This window comes from Periplaneta americana, chromosome 7 (assembly GCF_040183065.1).
Source record: "Periplaneta americana isolate PAMFEO1 chromosome 7, P.americana_PAMFEO1_priV1, whole genome shotgun sequence".
In the NCBI taxonomy this organism is placed as follows: domain Eukaryota; kingdom Metazoa; phylum Arthropoda; class Insecta; order Blattodea; family Blattidae; genus Periplaneta; species Periplaneta americana.
In genome coordinates this window covers 53,305,018-53,325,461 of record NC_091123.1, presented here as the reverse complement: position 1 = coordinate 53,325,461, position 20,444 = coordinate 53,305,018, and positions in this window count along the sequence as shown.

The window sequence follows — 20,444 nt, the reverse complement described above, 5'->3', positions numbered from 1 at the left end:
GTGAACCAACCCTCCCGGTCAGAGGCGGCCGGTGTAATATCGAGTGTTCTACAGCTTGATCACACCAAATACCTTACTATAGTTTCGTTCCAACAAGCGGTTCATGTACCGTTCCTGTACCATCTTATGCGCATGCGCTGGTTGAGCATCTGCTATGGGATTGAAACTGATTGGATGCTGTTGGAACGCTTTCGCGGATCGTTATGTACTAAATCCAGAGATGCTCTAACTGTGATCATCTTTGCTAAGAACGGGATCCTTAATTATTATCGTTTCGCAGCTAATTCTAATTGCAGAAAATAGAATTTCGATCATTTTCTATAAAAAGATGACACAAAATGTGGAAGGTAAGAATTCCGATAATTCATTGTCGTGTACTGGGGGATTCTCATCTAAAAATAGTTATTTTTTTAAATTATTAATTTGTGTACGTTATTTTATTATACAGGGACATCATTTTATTTTTACTTCAATTTTCATTGTACCTGAATTTTTTAATGTACTTCACTCCCACTCCTTCTACTAATGAAGTTCAACCGTCCTCCACAAGGATCATAGTAGTTTTACGGTCACAGTAAACAGTACGTTCCAAAAATATGTTCGCGTTTTCCAGTGACGAAAGAGCTTTCAATATTGCATCATTTTCCATTTGCCTACGTCGCAGCCCGGTTTCCCCCACCTGCTTCTATTCGCCTCTCTGTAAATGCTAGTGGCTGGGCTGGCTTAGCTCTTTTCTGAAAACATTAATTTCTTTTAGGAATTGGACGTCTACGCAATATTATACCCATACAATTGTTCAAAATAACTTAAATAAAAGGGCCTCGTTAAGTAATTAACTGTCACCTGATTTCCTCCCATTCTACGACGCTGCGACGTAACCACTTGGACGGACAGTAGATAGCATGTCTGAGTAATTTTATCTTTTCGGATCGGGCAGAAGTGAAGATTGAATTTACAGTATGTTAGGTCTCTTTTATAGAGTAGGTACAGAATTATTTCAACATGAGTTACTGATACGAAGTACGAACCTGGTAATTGGAATTACGTACAATAGTCTATAGTGCGATAATATGCACATTAGAACTGAAGCCTGTATCGAAATGAACGGCCACCATTTCCAAATATGTGTTTAAATATCCACATTATGATTATTTTTCAATTTAACTTCATTCTCTATATTGTACACTATTGTGTTGTAGACAGTATAATATACACTGCATAATGAATACGTCCGCATGGAAAGCTCAGTTCGTGAGTAAAAATACTCATTGTTAACACTGTACTGTATTTTGATTGAACAAAAACCTAATGAAAATTATCAAACTCAAAATCGCGATATTTCCTAGTTTACGTAAATTGATTAACTACTTTTCTTCCCTCCTATACCTAGTAAAGTGAATTGTTTGTATATTACGCCAGTATCATCGAACTACAGTCGTGGAAGGAGGTAGCAAACGGTGTTTCTGGTTCTTAATAGTTGATCCAAAGGTATAGCCAGGTTAATATTAGAAATGTTAGTAAAAATAAAATGATGTCCCTGTACTCTTAATCAAGCTGCATGTTGAAATTATAATTAACTATTTCAATACCCAAATAATTTCCATTCCCTTTCTTTTTGGCGAAAATTTAAATGAAATCTCTACTTTTATTATTCCTTTGCACTGTCACTTTTCATCTTAACCTCACTGATGTGAACAGTCGATCATGTCTTTCTTCAGTATCCAGGAGACGTTGGTGAACTTATGCGCATGCGCGTCTCGCGTACTCTTCCGTACATGCCTCAATCCACGGACTACTTCCGACCGTTCCGAACCCGTGTCAAAAGCTTGTTGGAACGCCCGACTGCAGTACATGTTTCCGGTTCAGGACTGGTTCGGATTGTGTTGGAACGCTTTTTCTGTACTGCGCATGCTCACGATAGTTACGGACGGTTCCTGACTGTTGTTGAAACGAACCTTATAATAATACCGGACAGCTAGCAGTTCTGCGCGCGAACGACGCTGGTGCTGCTCCCTAGGCTGGCGGTGTGGAGATACTCGCGAAACAAGCTGTAATCAACTGCAATTATTTTGTTGCTGGGCTAGTTAATAGTTTTATTAATTAGTTCTTGTTAAAATGTCAGGGTGTATATGTGCTGTTTATAATAAAATTCCTACAATTACAACATTACAAATTACTCCAAATCGTACTTTCGATTTCCGAGAGTTCATAAAACGTGAGTGAACAAAATTCTTTATTAGACCTAATGCTTTTGTCTCTGTGTTGATAGAACAATAAAAATTAGCTTTTTTATGTAGGGCTAATAACTGAATAGATGTTAAAATATATTGGAAATTTTAAACTTTTGGGAAATTAAGTTTTATTGTTGTTCACATGCCTTTACCAATTATTACAAGCACCAGATTACTACCAATTTTATCTTTGCAGTTGTTAGCAATGCGTATATAAAGCAAAATTTCTCATAATATGCAGTTTTGATATGAAATAATGTTACATTAAATACTATTCAATATTTCTTAAGTGTCTCGTATATTATTCCACATTAGTACCTCACGTTTTAAACAACAGTCCGATTTCCGCTATGTTAATATTTGTATTTGTGGACGTAATTCCACGCCGCTCCGCTAGATGTCAAGTCCGCGATATTTCGCACTCACTCAATGCTGCTAGTATACAGCTGTCCGGTATTATTATAGTAAGGTATTTGCTGTAATCAACTGCAATGTATATTGTTGCTGGGCTAGTTAATAGTTTTATTAATTAGTGCTGTGTTAAAATGTCAGGGTGTACATGTGCTGTTTATAATAAAATTGCTACAATTACAGCATTACAAATTATTCCAAATCGTACTTTCGATTTCCGGGAGTTCATAAAACGTAAGTCAACAAAATTCTTTATTAGACCTAATGTCTTTGTCTCTGTGTTGATAGAACAATAAAAATTAGCTTTTTTATTTAGACCTAATAAATGAATAGAACTTAAAATATATTGGAAATTTTAAGGTTTTAGCAAATTAAGTTTTATTGTTGTTCACATGCCTTTACTAATTATTACAAGCATCAGAGTACTACCATTTTTATCTTTGCAGTTGTCAGCAATGGATATATAAAGCGTTATTGTAAATTCATTCTTAATGTCAGAATTAATTTTGTCTCACTAAAGCAAAGAAAAAATACGCAACAATTAATTACGGAAAATAATATGAAGCATGAAATATTTCTCATAATATGTAGCTTTGATATAAAGTAATGTTGCATTAAATACGGTACTATTCAACATTTCTTAAGTGTCTCGTATATTATTCCACATTAGTACCTCACGTTTTAAACAACAGTCCGATTTCCGCTATGTTAATATTTGTATTTGTGGATGTAATTCCACGCCGCTCCGCTAGATGTCAAGTCCGCGATATTTCGCACTCTCGTTAATGCTGCTAGTATACAGCTGTCCGGTATTATTATAGTAATGTATTTGATCACATTCTATGATAATAAATCCACTATCTCTCTTTACATTAGTATTGCTTTCGATGCAACTTCATCATCGCGAGACTTAGAGCATTATCGCGAACTCGTGGCACAAACATGCGCGAACTTTTTTCTCAGACTTCGGAGTGGAGAGTTCTGTGTGAGCGAGCTTACTCATAGAGCTTACTGTTCAAACACCCCCCCGCCCCCCAGTAAGACTCCACGTAAGTGGATGCCAATTCGTCTATCGCGCAGGTACCAAGAGTTTGCGATCGGGCTCTACCTGTTTCCGAATTGTTCGTATCCCTGTGACGTCATACTCGGTCATATTTAAACAGCTATAATAACACATCTCACTATTTTCTTGTTATTCAGGACTTGAAATGGAGCTGTCAAGACGACTTGTAGGTAAAATTAGATCTGATAATAAAGGAATTTAGATGGCAGACGTTCCATAGACCCCAATAATGCGGTTAATATGCCATGATTCCGGCTTACGAACTGCAGCTGACTGTAAGGGGTTAGGTATAACTTACAGCATAAAATTTTTTGGAAATATTCAACATTTTTTCCCTCCATTACTGTATCTTGAACAATAATGGAAATTGGTATGTGTAAAACACTATCCTTCTGCTATATGAAAAAAAATATTTTTACGATTTAAAAAAAGATTTTTTTTTTTCTTAATTCGAATTTAACTGTGCAGTGATGAAGCGTTTCCCTCTTAACTAATAAACGTGTTAACTTTTTCATGTTCTCTGACTTTTATTTTATTGCTGAAACTCATGTTTACAATATCATGCTCTTTCGACTACATTCCTTAATAAACAATATATATTTTTTTATTTTGTGTTAAATATTTGACCATTTTTAAAATGAATTTATTTTTTATCAGATAATCTATCAAATGTAGAGAAGTGATTTTGCACGATATTGTAGATATGACATGCATAAATACACACAAAAAATTTCATCACAGAATGTTGGATACTTCTTGAGTTATGAGGGAAACATTTCATCACTGCACAGTGAACTTTGAATTAATATATATATATATATATGTGTGTGTGTGTGTGTTTTTAAATCGTAAAAACATGTTTATCATCTAGCAGAAGGACAGTGTTTTACACATAGCCTACTAATTTTCATTATACCTCAAGATACAATAATGGAGGACAATTTTTTTTTAATATTTCCAAAATTTTACTCCTTTAAGCTGTACCTAACCCCTAAGACCTTCGTTACAACTGATCTTTCTTATACTTACTTACAAATGGCTTTTAAGGAACCCGCAGGTACATAGCCGCCCTCACATAAGCCCGCTATCTATCTCTATCCTGTGCAAGATTAATTCAGTCTCTATAATCATGTCCCACATCCCTCATATCCATTTTAATATTATTCTCTCATCTACGTCTCGGCCTCTCCAAAGGTCTTTTTCCCTCCGGACTCCCAACTAACACTCTATATGCATTTCTGGATTCGCCCTACGTGCTAGATACCCTCTCCATCTCAAATGTCTGGATTTATTGTTCCTAATTATGTCAGGTGAAGAATACAATGCATTCAGTTCTGCGTTGTGTAACTTCCTCCATTCTCCTGTAACTTCATCCATTTTAGCCCCAAATATTTTGCAGAGAATCTTATTCTCAAACACCCTTAATCTCTGTTCTTCTCTCAAAGCGAGAATTTAAGTTTCACAACTGGTAATATAACTGTTTTATAAATTCTAACTTTAAATTTTTTTGACAGCAGATTAGATGACAAAAGCTTCTCAACAGAATAATAACACGCATTTCCCATATTTAGATCTTTCTTATATAAAGGTAAAAAGAATCTCTTTTTCACGTGTATTACATAATAACCATATTTTTAAGTATGAAGTTTCGATACAGAGGCTATTAAAACAATTGCATGAAGATAATAAATAAACAGCAAAATGTTAAAAATCATCATAAATAAGCAACAAATCGATAAAACTTAAAGGCGTTTTGCTTGTAATTTTATACAGGGTGCTCTAAAATGTCTCTTACAAACTTCTAGGACTTGTTAAGGGGACTGAGTAGATAATATTTTGAATTGGAACCCATGTCCGGAAACGTACAGTTTTCCTGCTACAGCCGTTTGAAAGCAAGCACTGCTTGAACGTACGTCACGTGCCTCAACAAGTAATAACTTCACGATTCTTACGCCTGCAGCGTTACATGATGAGGGATGCTTACGTCAGATCATGTGATGTCAATTGACGTTTATCCTACCTCTCGGTTCAGCATGACGGCGCACCTCCTCACGTTTCACTTGCTGTTCGGGAATATCTGGACCGACGATTCGAACAAAAATGGATAGGCCGAGGTAGTCCAATTGCATGGCCTCCACGATCACCAGATTTGACTCCATTGGGCTTTTTCCTCTGGGGTCGTATGAAGAGTTTGGTTTATGAGACTCCTGTAGAGACAGCAGAAGATCTGGTGGCACGAGTTGTGGTCGCTGCAGGAGAGATTGCAGATACACCAGGTGTGATAGAGCGCGTTTATCAAAACATCATTCGTAGGTACAATGCGTGCAACGAAGTTGGTGGTCGCCACATCGAACCGCATTTGTAGTGGATTTGAGTGTTAACCATCATTTGAAAGGGACAGAAACAGTTTAAATTGAACTGTAAACAAAAGTGTGCGACAAATGATCCAGTTTCCATTTTGTTTTTTTTTTATTTTATTGGGTTATTTTACGACGCTGTATCAACATCTAGGTTATTTAGCGTCTGAATGATATGACGGTGATAATGCCGGTGAAATGAGTCTGGGGTCCAGCACCGAAAGTTACCCAGCATTTGCTCGTATTGGGTTGAGGGAAAACCCCGGAAAAAACCTCAACCAGGTAACTTGTCCCAACCGGGATTCGAACCCGGGCCACCTGGTTTCGCAGCCAGACGCGCTGACCGTTACTCCACAGGTGTGGACTCCATTTTGTTTCTTTGGTTATTAATGAGTTGAATTGTAAAACAAATGATGTGCTGGGTCACGCCTCTTAACAAAATAAATTACTTGTAAAAGTGGTTGCGTTAAAAACATGTTTTCAAACGGCTGTAGCACGGAAACGGTACGTTTCCGGACATGGGTTCCAATTGAAAATATTATCTACTCAGTCTCCTTAACAAGTCCTAGAAGTTCGTAAGGGGAATTTTAGAGCACTCTGTATACCTTTTCACGCTATTTGATACATGTTATGAATATGGCGGTATGTTGTTGTTGGTTGCTACTGCTTTCACAAGAAAAGAAGAGCCAGTTCAGTTGCAGTAATTTGTATGCAGTAATACACTGTACCATAATTTTGCTCTCCTATACGGCTCTGATTCGTTGAAATCCAACGGATTCTTACAACCATTCGTCAATGACTGTATAAGTGAAATAGAAATACTTAAAAGTATTTTTATTTGTTACATCATTCATAAACTTATTAGACTAAATTTAATAGAAGGTTTAACAACTTATCAATTCACAGTACGTACATAAATAAGTTAACCTTCTATTCAGCTTAATCTGATAAGGTGATGACTGATGTAACAAATAAAATAAATACTTTTAAGTATTGATACAACTTACCTAGTTGGCACTTCATCGGGACTGGTTAACCAGAAGTGTACTAAATATCCTTCAAAAATTATTATTATTATTATTATTATTATTATTATTATTGTTTAGGTGAGGGGTTTGGACCTTTTCCATTGCTGGTTGTCGCAATCAAAAATTAAGATACAACGTTTCGAAGGGTGGTTCTCCCTTCGTCTTCAGGCACAAGGAAAGAGAGAAAGGAAAAAACCTACTGTTGGGATCGTTACGTACAGCTATTCTGTATGACTAATTTTTGATTGTGACAACCAGCAATGGAAAAAGTCCAAACCCCTCACCTAAACATTAATGATCCACCATTGCTTTCCAACCCCTCATTTAGATCAACATTATCATTATTATTATTATTATTATTATTATTATTATTATTATTATTATTATTATTATTATTCACAAGCAATATCAAGCTACCGATCCCTTCTATTGGTTTAAGATTAAAAATATTAACTATAAGCATAAATCTCTCTCTCCCCAGTTGCAGATGCATGAAAGCTGCCAGTTTACTTGTTATTAATTCGGATTCGTTTAATGTATACTTTTCCTGTTTGATTATTCTTATATTAAGTATACACATCTATTTCACATTTCATTTGATGCGTTACTGCTGTTTTTGAGCTGTTCTGTATCCTGTATTTTTGTTCATATATTCATTTGGTCATTTTTGTTTATTTGTATTTGTCTCTAATTGTAATAATAATTTTATGCACTATTTTTGTAATTTATTGTTCACTCTAAATCCTGTGCTGAATTGTTATTGGCTCCAGGCGGTGGTAGTGGTAGTGGTAGTGGTGGTGGTGGTGGTGGTGGTGGTTGTGGTGGTGGAGGTGGTGGTAGCAGTAGTAGTAGTGGTAGTATCAGCAGCAGTAGTAGAATAAAGAGAAGAAGTAGGAGAAAAAGTAGAAGAAAAAGAAGTAGAAGAATAAGTAGTAGTAGAAGAATAAGTAGTAGTAGAAGAATAAGTAGTAGTAGTAGTAGTAGTAGTAGAAGAATAAGAATAAGTAGTAGAAGAATAAGAATAAGTAGAAGAAGAAGTAGTAGAAGAGGTAGAAGAAGTAGTAGAAGAGGTAGAAGAAGTAGTAGAAGAGGTAGAAGAAGTACAAGAAGAAGTAGAAGAACAAGAAGAAGTAGAAGAAGAACAAGAAGAAGTAGAAGAAGAACAAGAAGAAGTAGAAGAAGAACAAGTAGTAGTAGAAGTAGAAGTAGAAGAAGAACAAGTAGTAGTAGAAGAAGAAGAACAAGTAGTAGTAGAAGTAGAAGAAGAAGAACAAGTAGTAGTAGTAGAAGAAGAAGAACAAGTAGTAGTAGAAGTAGAAGAAGAACAAGTAGTAGTAGAAGTAGAAGAAGAACAAGTAGTAGTAGAAGTAGAAGAAGAACAAGTAGTAGTAGAAGTAGAAGAAGAACAAGTAGTAGTAGAAGTAGAAGAAGAACAAGTAGTAGTAGAAGTAGAAGAAGAACAAGTAGTAGTAGAAGTAGAAGAAGAACAAGTAGTAGTAGTAGAAGTAGAAGAAGAACAAGTAGTACTAGTAGAAGTAGAAGAAGAACAAGTAGTACTAGTAGAAGTAGAAGAAGAACAAGTAGTACTAGTAGAAGTAGAAGAAGAACAAGTAGTACTAGTAGAAGTAGAAGAAGAACAAGTAGTACTAGTAGAAGTAGAAGAAGAACAAGTAGTACTAGTAGAAGTAGAAGAAGAACAAGTAGTACTAGTAGAAGTAGAAGAAGAACAAGTAGTACTAGTAGAAGTAGAAGAAGAACAAGTAGTACTAGTAGAAGTAGAAGAAGGAGAACAAGTAGTACTAGTAGAAGTAGAAGAAGAAGAACAAGTAGTACTAGTAGAAGTAGAAGAAGAAGAAGAAGTAGTACTAGTAGAAGTAGAAGAAGAAGAAGAAGTAGTACTAGTAGAAGTAGAAGAAGAAGAAGAAGTAGTACTAGTAGAAGTAGAAGAAGAAGAAGAAGTAGTACTAGTAGAAGTAGAAGAAGAAGAAGAAGTAGTACTAGTAGAAGTAGAAGAAGAAGAAGAAGTAGTACTAGTAGAAGTAGAAGAAGAAGAAGAAGTAGTACTAGTAGAAGTAGAAGAAGAAGAAGAAGTAGTACTAGTAGAAGTAGAAGAAGAAGAAGAAGTAGTACTAGTAGAAGTAGAAGAAGAAGAAGAAGTAGTACTAGTAGAAGTAGAAGAAGAAGAAGAAGTAGTACTAGTAGAAGTAGAAGAAGAAGAAGAACAAGTAGTACTAGTAGAAGTAGTAGAAGAAGAAGAAGAACAAGTAGTACTAGTAGAAGTAGAAGAAGAAGAAGAAGAAGTAGTACTAGTAGAAGTAGAAGAAGAAGAAGAACAAGTAGTACTAGTAGAAGTAGAAGAAGAAGAAGAAGAACAAGTAGTACTAGTAGAAGTAGAAGAAGAAGAAGAACAAGTAGTACTAGTAGAAGTAGAAGTAGAAGAAGAAGAACAAGTAGTACTAGTAGAAGTAGAAGTAGAAGAAGAAGAACAAGTAGTACTAGTAGAAGTAGAAGTAGAAGAAGAAGAACAAGTAGTACTAGTAGAAGTAGAAGAAGAAGAACAAGTAGTACTAGTAGAAGTAGAAGTAGAAGAAGAAGAACAAGTAGTACTAGTAGAAGTAGAAGAAGAAGAACAAGTAGTACTAGTAGAAGTAGAAGAAGAAGAACAAGTAGTACTAGTAGAAGTAGAAGAAGAAGAACAAGTAGTACTAGTAGAAGTAGAAGTAGAAGAAGAAGAACAAGTAGTACTAGTAGAAGTAGAAGTAGAAGAAGAAGAACAAGTAGTACTAGTAGAAGTAGAAGTAGAAGAAGAAGAACAAGTAGTACTAGTAGAAGTAGAAGTAGAAGAAGAAGAACAAGTAGTACTAGTAGAAGTAGAAGTAGAAGAAGAAGAACAAGTAGTACTAGTAGAAGTAGAAGTAGAAGAAGAAGAACAAGTAGTACTAGTAGAAGTAGAAGAAGAAGAACAAGTAGTACTAGTAGAAGTAGAAGTAGAAGAAGAAGAACAAGTAGTACTAGTAGAAGTAGAAGTAGAAGAAGAAGAACAAGTAGTACTAGTAGAAGTAGAAGTAGAAGAAGAAGAACAAGTAGTACTAGTAGAAGTAGAAGTAGAAGAAGAAGAACAAGTAGTACTAGTAGAAGTAGAAGTAGAAGAAGAAGAACAAGTAGTACTAGTAGAAGTAGAAGTAGAAGAAGAAGAACAAGTAGTACTAGTAGAAGTAGAAGTAGAAGAAGAAGAACAAGTAGTACTAGTAGAAGTAGAAGTAGAAGAAGAAGAACAAGTAGTACTAGTAGAAGTAGAAGTAGAAGAAGAAGAACAAGTAGTACTAGTAGAAGTAGAAGTAGAAGAAGAAGAACAAGTAGTACTAGTAGAAGTAGAAGTAGAAGAAGAAGAACAAGTAGTACTAGTAGAAGTAGAAGTAGAAGAAGAAGAACAAGTAGTACTAGTAGAAGTAGAAGTAGAAGAAGAAGAACAAGTAGTACTAGTAGAAGTAGAAGTAGAAGAAGAAGAACAAGTAGTACTAGTAGAAGTAGAAGTAGAAGAAGAAGAACAAGTAGTACTAGTAGAAGTAGAAGTAGAAGAAGAAGAACAAGTAGTACTAGTAGAAGTAGAAGTAGAAGAAGAAGAACAAGTAGTACTAGTAGAAGTAGAAGTAGAAGAAGAAGAACAAGTAGTACTAGTAGAAGTAGAAGTAGAAGAAGAAGAACAAGTAGTACTAGTAGAAGTAGAAGTAGAAGAAGAAGAACAAGTAGTACTAGTAGAAGTAGAAGTAGAAGAAGAAGAACAAGTAGTACTAGTAGAAGTAGAAGTAGAAGAAGAAGAACAAGTAGTACTAGTAGAAGTAGAAGTAGAAGAAGAAGAACAAGTAGTACTAGTAGAAGTAGAAGTAGAAGAAGAAGAACAAGTAGTACTAGTAGAAGTAGAAGTAGAAGAAGAAGAACAAGTAGTACTAGTAGAAGTAGAAGTAGAAGAAGAAGAACAAGTAGTACTAGTAGAAGTAGAAGTAGAAGAAGAAGAACAAGTAGTACTAGTAGAAGTAGAAGTAGAAGAAGAAGAACAAGTAGTACTAGTAGAAGTAGAAGTAGAAGAAGAAGAACAAGTAGTACTAGTAGAAGTAGAAGTAGAAGAAGAAGAACAAGTAGTACTAGTAGAAGTAGAAGTAGAAGAAGAAGAACAAGTAGTACTAGTAGAAGTAGAAGAAGAAGAACAAGTAGTACTAGTAGAAGTAGAAGTAGAAGAAGAAGAACAAGTAGTACTAGTAGAAGTAGAAGTAGAAGAAGAAGTAGTACTAGTAGAAGTAGAAGTAGAAGAAGAACAAGTAGTACTAGTAGAAGTAGAAGAAGAACAAGTAGTACTAGTAGAAGTAGAAGAAGAACAAGTAGTACTAGTAGAAGTAGAAGAAGAACAAGTAGTACTAGTAGAAGTAGAAGAAGAACAAGTAGTACTAGTAGAAGTAGAAGTAGAAGAAGAACAAGTAGTACTAGTAGAAGTAGAAGAAGAACAAGTAGTACTAGTAGAAGTAGAAGAAGAACAAGTAGTACTAGTAGAAGTAGAAGAAGAACAAGTAGTACTAGGAGAAGTAGAAGAAGTAGTACTAGTAGAAGTAGAAGAAGAACAAGTAGTACTAGTAGAAGTAGAAGAAGAAGAACAAGTAGTACTAGTAGAAGTAGAAGAAGAAGAACAAGTAGTACTAGTAGAAGAAGAAGAAGTAGTAGTAGTAGTAGAAGTAGAGGAAGAAGAAGTAGTAGTAGTAGTAGTAGTAGTAGTAGAAGTAGAGGAAGAAGAAGTAGTAGTAGTAGTAGTAGAAGTAGAGGAAGAAGAAGTAGTAGTAGTAGTAGTAGAAGTAGAGGAAGAAGAAGTAGTAGTAGTAGTAGAAGTAGAGGAAGAAGAAGAAGTAGTAGTAGTAGAAGTAGAGGAAGAAGAAGAAGTAGCAGTAGAAGTAGAGGAAGAAGAAGAAGTAGCAGTAGAAGTAGAGGAAGAAGAAGAAGTAGCAGTAGAAGTAGAGGAGGAAGATGTAGCAGTAGAAGTAGAGGAGGAAGAAGAAGTAGCAGTAGAAGTAGGGGAAGAAGAAGAAGTAGTAGTAGTAGTAGTAGAAGTAGAGGAAGAAGTAGTAGTAGTAGTAGAAGTAGAGGAAGAAGAAGAAGAAGAAGTAGAAGTAGAGGAAGAAGAAGAAGAAGAAGTAGAAGTAGAGGAAGAAGAAGTAGTAGTAGTAGAAGTAGAGGAAGAAGAAGTAGTAGTAGTAGAGGAAGTAGAGGAAGAAGAAGTAGTAGTAGTAGAAGTAGAGGAAGAAGAAGAAGAAGTGGTAGTAGAAGAAGTAGAGGAAGGAGAAGAAGAAGTGATAGTAGAAGTAGAGGAAGAAGAAGAAGTAGAGGAAGGAGAAGAAGTAGAGGAAGGAGAAGAAGAAGTAGTAGTAGAAATAGAGGAAGAAGAAGAAGTAGTTTTAGAAGTGGTGGTGGTGGTGGTGGTGGTTGTGGTGGTATCGTCTCCTTCACTCACCCAATATTAGAACAAAAGCCAATATATAAAAATGGCAGAAATACTGGAACAATATACTAATAATAATAATAATAATAATAATAATAATAATAATAATAGTTACAACGAAATGAAAACAATATTAGTTGCACAGGACAATAAAATATTAGTAAATGAATATATAAAATAAATAATAAATGTAATAATATTTGTTATTATTATTATTATTATTATTATTATTATTATTATTATTATTATTATTATTATTATCTGAAAGTGAAAATAATAAACGACTTTGAAATAGAAACGGTAAGTAATTATCACTAGACCTGGAATTTGAGCCACATAAACTCTGTTATGTGCACACAGGATAAAGAAGTGTTTACATAGCACCTGCAATGTATCCGTCTCCCATCATACACACAACGTATTAGTTGGAGATTTTGAAAAAATAGGCCGAGCCAATTAATAATTAAATAAACTTTTGCCCGAAAGACAAACTGAAATATTATGCTGGCCAGAATGCAATGCATTACCGTTACTGAAGTGTACAAACATAACATTTTCGTAGGTCTATAAAGAGTTATGCAGAGCATTGCTATTTAAAGTAGTATTTTTTAAAAATGTTTAGTAATAATAATAATAATAATAATAATAATAATAATAATAGTTTAATTAGTACAATATGTAGCTCTTCGGCGATATGTGCAATGGACGAGGAAAGGAACTGGCCACTCTACTCCATTATCTCCTGGCCTAGTTGCCTCATAAGTGGTGCCATGTTGGTATCACTTGTTAGATTCAATCCTGTCTTCGGAGTGTTGACTAAACAACAAACAACAATAGTAATAATAATAGCAAATACTAATAATGGTAACAATAATAATAATAATAATAATAATAATAATAAAAAAAGGTAAAGGTATCCCCGTAACATGCCATGAAGGCACTTGGGGGGCATGGAGGTAGAGCCCCATACTTTCCATGACCTCGGCACTAGAATGAGGTGGTGTGGTCGGCACCACGCTCTGGCCGCCTTTTACCCCCGGGAAAGACCCGGTACTCAATTTTATAGGAGGCTGAGTGACCCTCGGGGCCGTTCTGAAAGTTTGACAACGAGAAAAAATCCTGTCGCCGCCTGGGATCGAACCCCGGACCTTCCAGTCCGTAGCCAGCTGCTCTACCAACTGAGCTACCCGGCCACAATAATAATAATAATAATAATAATAATAATAATAATAATAATAATAATAATAATAATAATAATAATAGTGCTTTGTGTATACAAATTTTCAGATTTTTACATCTTTTTTATACCTAAAATGAAAAATTACACATTTACTGGGCTTGAACTCAGGAAATAATACAGTCATTGGGTTCAGAATTACTGACTGATATTTACCGGAAGAGGAGGATTGTGTGAACAAGTTTTTAGATTTTTCTTGTAATTTTTATGCCTATACTAAGGAATTATATCTTCCTGGGTCTCGAACTCAGGAAGTAATGCATACACTGAGTTCAAATTATAAACTGTTATTTAACGAGAAAGATGAATTGAGTATACTACCGTAGTTTTTAGGTTTTTCCATCAATTTCCTAATACCTGTAATAACGAATTATACATTTACAGGTCTAGAACTCAGGAAGAAATGCCTTCACCGGGTTCAAACTGCAGACTGTTATTTATCAGAAGAGGTGCATTGTGTATACAAGTTTTTTTGGATTATTGCAGCAATTTGTTATACCTATAATAAAATAAATCTGAGACTCGAACTCAGGAACACATTGTCTTCGAACTACTATTAATAACTTATAATTTTTCCACCCTCGAACTCAGGAAACTACGCCGTCGGCAGTTCCATAGATGAAACCGTAATCATTGCAAAATAACTGCCGTCATTTGTTATGTTCGGCTCTTGTGATAATGTGTGTGTATTTGTTTTTGTGTGTGTGCAATGCCTAACCTCTTCCGTTACCTGATTCGGGTTACGCCAACGGCACGTGGTGTTCCCATGCGTTCACTCATCCAAATATTGACCACGCCGAATGTTACTTGACTTCGGTGATCGGACAAGAACGGGTATTTTCAACATGTTATGGCTGTTACATACGTACTTTGCTTTTCGTTGTTGGTAACTCTATAGCATCTATTAGATGCTTTACATTTGTGCTAACAGATGGAGTTACTTGTCAACAATGTGACGCTGAAACGTGTGTTCAGATTACTTCCCAGCAACAGCCCTGATGTATTTTATATTTTTGATGATTGGTTAATTAATATTAATCCGCCGCACTTACAATCACACTCGTACAAATTTCTAGACTCTAGACAGCGAGGTAATTTTTCTTCTTCAAAAAAAAATTCACCGAGAGCTAAGCCCGGGAATCGAACCCGAGATCTCCAGATCTGTAAGCCAGCATGCTGACCAAAAAGACCACGGATGCAGTCTATACGTATTAAGCGGGACAAAAAGTGCAATTTCTTCCACATTTAATTACATGAGTAGATCATTAAAATAAATCTCGTTTGATAGAGAAATGTATAAGTACCTGACCCTATGAAAGAAATATACTATATTTGTATCATAAATTTTGCAACACTTGCATAATTTTTATCTCTTTCACATAGCATGCGTAATCTAACATTGCTATATAAACAGGAATTATAGTATAGAGTTTGGTCAGCCAGGTCTGATGCGTGAGCTTGTTCAATATCTTTGGGGTATATCGTCTTTGCTACCTAGATGCGTCGTTGTAGTGTGGCTTGAGTCCTTTCCGAGCCACGTGAGACCAGCGCTGACTTTTTTTCCTTCGTTTCTTTGGTTAGAATGAAAGACTGTCCGAACGATGGGGGAAACATAACTGGCCGATGATGGAAATTTGAAAGTAAAATTTGCAAATTGTATATTAAATATATTATAATCGAGTATAGTTCCCTTCATTAAGAAAGGCAGACTTAGATTGTTCGGACATCTTGAACGTATGCCAGAAGGCCGACTACCTAAATGGGCATTATATGGACATCCTGGAGGATTAAGGAAGAGAGGAAGACCAAGGTTGAGGTGTCTTCAGAATGTGGAGGATGATCTGCGGAGAGTTGGATGCAAGAGATGGAGACAACGGGCTCAAGATAGAGTTGAATGGTTTCTACTGATTAAGGAAGCCCAGGCCCTTCATGGGCTGTAGTGCTAATGATGAACATTAATATATTGAATGGGTGCATAAGTTCGTGGCTCTTTTCTGTACTTTCATTCATAGTACTACAGTAATACAAACAAGCGAACGCTAGAAAAACGACACGAACTTTGCACCAATGCTATAGCAATATTATACTACTGATAGTACAGTATTACTAGTAGTAACACAGTCTAATAGTAGTCACCAACTCAGGTGCTGTTTCGAGGTAGTAAGGGCACCCTCGAGCAAGTAAGTCAGCGTGTGCAAGATTCCAAAGATACTTTGGTGTATAATGCGTAACAAAAACACAAACTCATTATGAGAATAAAAAAAAACATTATACCTACGTAAAATCAGAAATTTTAATACCAATTTGAAGCAAATGACGTGCACGAAGGTTCATAATAGTACATTATACAACGAGCCTATAATGATAGTAAGTATGCTTGTTTATGAAACCAGCGAAAGCGAGTTTCATAATTTTCATACGAGCGTCTTAATTACCATTATACGCAAGTTTCATACGACTTTTTATGCTCGACCATATTTCTAACTTGAAATTATTCGGAAGTATACATTTTATTTGTATCTGACAGAAGATTGATTTAGAATTGAAAAACGAGATGACAAATTGAATTTATTAGAATATTATTTACAATTGACGCTAATTATTATAGTAACAGAACATAACCTTCTGCGACAGTATTGGATTTCCAGCCTCCGTGACGTTTCCTTCGTCTTTCGATTGCATATCCGAGAATAATAGAAAATCTGAACTTTAATGAATAGGTGTACTTTAAGGACATGCATTAAAGGACTGCTACCAGGTGTATAATTACTACATTTCGGCATGGTCGAGCATAAAGTAATTTTACATAGAGTATGTTATAACGGTCCCGCGCCGTGGCGTAGTGGACTAAGGCATCCTGCCTAGGACTCGCGTTGCGGAATGCGCGCTGGTTCGAGTCCTCATGGGGGAAGATATTTTCTCATGAAATTGCGGCCAGCGCATGGGACCGTTGTCCACCCAGCATCGTGATGCACTTGTGGAGCTACGATAGGTAGCGAAATCCGGTTGCGAAAGCCAGCTATAACGGCTGGGGGAATCATCGTGCTAACCACACGATACCTCCGTTCTGATTGGATGATCGTCCACCTCTGTTTCGGCATTTGGGCGTGAGGCCAGCAACCGCCTGGTCGGTCTGGGCTCTTCACGGGCTGTAGTGCCACGGATTATTATGTTATAATAATAAGCCAAAATCCGAAAGGTTATTTTTAACAGAGAGGGAATTAAAAATAAGTTACACAGTTTAATTAAAATTGAGCATTTTAATACCGATATTGCTGATTGGAATTGAGAATATGCAGTAATTGTATATTTCCTCAGTTTATTTTGACTGCATGTTTCTATTCAATTAATAAGATGTCATAGGTCCTTACTTACTTACAAATGGCTTTTAAGGAACTCGAAGGTTCATTGCCGCCCTCACATAAGCCCGCCAGCGGTCCCTATCCTGTGCAAGATTAATCCAGTCTCTATCATCATACCCCACCTCCCTCAAATCCATTTTAATATTATCCTCCCATCTACGTCTCGCCCTCCCTAAAGGTCTTTTTCCCTCCGGTCTCCCAACTAACACTCTATATGCATTTCTGGATACGCCCATACGTGCTACATGCCCTGCCCATCTCAAACGTCTGGATTTAATGTTCCTAATTATGTCAGGTGAAGAATACAATGCGTGCAGTTCTGTGTTGTGTAACTTTCTCCATTCTCCTGTAACTCCATCCCGCTTACTCCCAAATATTTTCCTAAACACCGTATTCTCAAACACCCTTAACCTATGTTCCTCTCTCAAAGTGAGAGTCCAAGTTTCACAACCATACAGAAGAACCGGTAATATAACTGTTTTATAAATTCTAACTTTCAGATTTTTGGACAGCAGACTGGATGATAAGAGCTTCTCAACCGAATAATAACACGCATTTCCCATATTTATTCTGTGTTTAATTTCCTCCCGAGTGTCACTTATATTTGTTACTGTTGCTCCAAGATATTTGAATTTTTCCACCTCTTCGAAAGATAAATCTCCATCTTTCATAGTTCCATTTCGTACAAATTTCTGATCACGAGATATAATCATATACTTAGTCTCTTCGGGATTTACTTCCAACCCTATCTCTTTACTTGTTTCAAGTAGCATTTCCACGTTTTCCCTAATCGTTTGTGGATTTTCTCCTAACATATTCACGTCATCCGCATAGACAAGAAGCTGATGTAACCCGTTCAATTCCAAACCCTCTGTGTTATCCTGAACTTTCCTAATGGCATATTCTAGAGCGAAGTAAAAAAGTAAAGGTGATAGTGCATATCCCTGTTTTAGTCTGCAGTGAATTGGAAAAGCATCAGATAGAAACTGGCCTGTACGGACTCTGCTGTAAGTTCCACTAAGACACATTTTAATTAATCGAACTAGTTTCTTAGGAATGTCTAATATACATAGGTTTATTTATTATTTTGATAAAGTATATTAAATTCAACCACAAACTCGAAGATAAGAAATGCAATAATATTGTTTTTAGATGTTTACGAAAAACGAACTGAAATATAATATAATCTTCAATGAGTGTGGCGATAATGAACTACGAAACTAATAAAATATTAATTTTCAGTTACCATTACAACGAAATAATAATGATATTAATATTAATAATAATATGAATTATTCCCATATTTGGGTTACAATCTTTCCATTTTTGAAGAATTGAACATATGACAGAAAATTGATAAATACACAAGAGCTATGGGCATTATAAATAGTGTGATGAAACCATCCTTGGTTCAGAAACACATCCGCATACGGCTCTACAACACTTTGGCACGACCGATGCTCAGCTATGACACCGAAGCATGGACACTGAGGAAAGCAGATAAAAGCAGAATAACGGTCTGTGAAATGGGATTCATGCGAAGAACAGCGGGCTATACTAAATGGGATCTGAAAAGAAATTGTGAAATTTTAAAGAAACTTTTAGATTACATTGTTCAATATCAGTCTAATTGGAAACATCATTTGGAAAGAATGAGTAATAGTAGACTCTCAAAGGCAATTTATGATTATGTACCACATGGCCAAAGATCTGTGGGTCGTCCTGCTAAGACATGGCGTGAAAATTTTATGTGAGACCGTAACAGGCCTTGGGGCCTAACACTTGTCAGGCAGAAGAAGAAGATAATATGAATTAATGAGTGTAGCTTACGTGCACCGATAGTTGTAGTGTAGGCCTAGTTATGAAGTAGGATAAGGTTAATAATTGAAAATAATATATGATAAATCAATTTTATTACTGTAGACTTAATTTTTCTATATCCCTAATAAAAAAGAATACATAAAAAATAATAATAAAATGAATACAATCAAAAACATATCCACTCAAAGGAGTAGCCTAATGATGATTTCTGTAGAAATTTCAGCAGGCTAGATACAGAACTTTAAATACCTAGTATTCTTTCGATTAGACCGAAGCATTTCATTGTGAAATTTGATTATAGAGTGCAGGGCTAGCAATTGTCTACCCATATGAGCGTTTTACCCGTACGAATAAATGAAATCAGATTTGTTCCTTATGGGACAGAACTACTGTTTCTCTGTAAGGTAGCGGAGAAGGGGAAAGTAGGCAGTTCCTTTCGTACAGATCAGGGGTGAACTATGTACTACGTATATCCATGGATGTCGCAAAGCAGAAACCTGGAACTGAGTTTAATAATGACTGGTAACTGTTATTCTCTTTTAAAGAATCAAAATAGGGAGATGGGCTGTGTCTTATTTGTAAAAACATGCCAGGTGCATTAAATATAATTTAAATCGGTATTATGATGTGTTCCATGTTGAAAAACATAAAGATATTGTTAGGATGAAATGATGAATTTATTCACTGTATTAACAAGGGAACCGTCCCAGCTGGGCCTCGGCTATTTGGATAAAAAAATTATACAAGCTAATTTTTGTATGATAAACAATGTGGTAATAGTCACTTATGTTGCTTTTTTGTTATTAACGATATATAAAAACTTTAAACAAGAACGTAGATATGCCACTCATGCGCAAAATGCAAGCAAAACAACAAGCGGCAAGTTCTGAAACTATACTCTTCATTCTTATTTCATTTGGTATGCCTACCTTCATACAAATGTAACATATCTATATATAATTTGAACTGGTAATGGAAATTACGGGAAAACGACTGAACGGATTTTAATAAATGGCCCCTCATTTTGAAGCTTGCCACCCAAAGTTTTTCGGAAAAGTAGTAGTTTTCAGTGAAATGTCAATTTTCCTACATAATTTTCCTATTTTCCAAAATCCATCTGTTGTTAGTTTTGAGAACTAATTTTATCGAATCACGGCCGACTTGATTGAATATCAGAACAAAGCACACACTACAATAAACAAATAGGCTATTACACGAAGGCCATGACCTGCAGGATTGCCGACATATTTAGAGCTCAATTCAATTTGTTATTAAAAACTGATTCTGCAGTGTATATTAATTTTCTGAGTACAGCTGTGTATTGGATATTCAAATCTACGAAACTTGAGGTGGTTTGATGACATTATTATCATTAGAAATTAAATATTATTATAGTTAATACCATGATAAATCTATTTTTCAGTAATTGTACATAATATTGATGCTATATTG